Source organism: Empidonax traillii, unplaced genomic scaffold (assembly GCF_003031625.1).
Source record: "Empidonax traillii isolate 1590-97213 ecotype Southwest subspecies unplaced genomic scaffold, ASM303162v1 scaffold2035:size41579, whole genome shotgun sequence".
NCBI lineage: Eukaryota > Metazoa > Chordata > Aves > Passeriformes > Tyrannidae > Empidonax > Empidonax traillii.
Window position 1 is genome coordinate 24236 of NW_020957228.1, and position 800 is coordinate 25035.

The following is an 800-nucleotide window of genomic DNA, read 5'->3' on the forward strand; positions in this document are numbered from 1 at the left end:
CCCCGCACCGCACTACAAAGGAAGGCATTTAAACAACACTATGCTGATGTAAACATAGTCACTATGACAATCATTCCCTTTGGAATTCCCTAAAGCCCCTCCGCAACATTCTTTGAACTTTTAAAAACGTTTTAACTTGAACAAGAGGCAAAACTATGTTTGCTTTGCAAGTTATAGTTTCATCACAACAGTAACTCACAGATGGAGGACATGGAGTTAAGCGTTGCTACTCTAAGATTGAAAAACAAAAGCTTGTGTGAGAGTTGAAGAAACATCTTGCTGGCAGTGCTGATACAGGTTTGCTTTCTGGGGATGGCAGGGGGAATACAGTCGCCTTCGGTAGGTGAGACCAGCAGCCCAGCTAGCTCAGTTGGTAGAGCATGGGACTCTTAATCCTAGGGTAGTGGGTTCGAGCCCCACATTGGATTTGCCAGAACGACGGGCGGACCGGCTACAGTTCCGAGGCTGAACCTGTCATTCTTTTCCCATGCAGTCCCTCTGTGGAATTGCCTGACTTCTCTCATCTGTTTCTGCTACGATAGCCACTTTGACTGAACTATTAATGGGAACAGTTTGTAAGCTTTTTGTTAACAGTGGAAACAACTGGAAGAGGCAGATGGACAGAAGCTAACTGCATTCCAGACGTTAGAGATACCAACATCCAGAGGGCATGAAGACAGCAATGGCGTGGAGAGCTGCCGAAACTGCAGCTGCTAAAGTAGAAGACTAAAAAAAAAAAAAAAAAAAAGGGGAACTTTGAAGAGCGTGACTGGTAGTGCTGTTCACTGAATTTGTCACAG

The 800-nt window shown here is 45.0% G+C and overlaps 1 non-coding gene across 1 annotated transcript; it reads left to right on the forward strand.

Moving 5' to 3' along the window:
- The first annotated feature begins 355 nt into the window (after nucleotides 1–355).
- TRNAK-CUU lies at nucleotides 356–428 on the forward strand. The gene has a single exon. It is a non-coding gene; the product is annotated as a tRNA-Lys (tRNA).
- The last annotated feature ends 372 nt before the right edge of the window (nucleotides 429–800 follow it).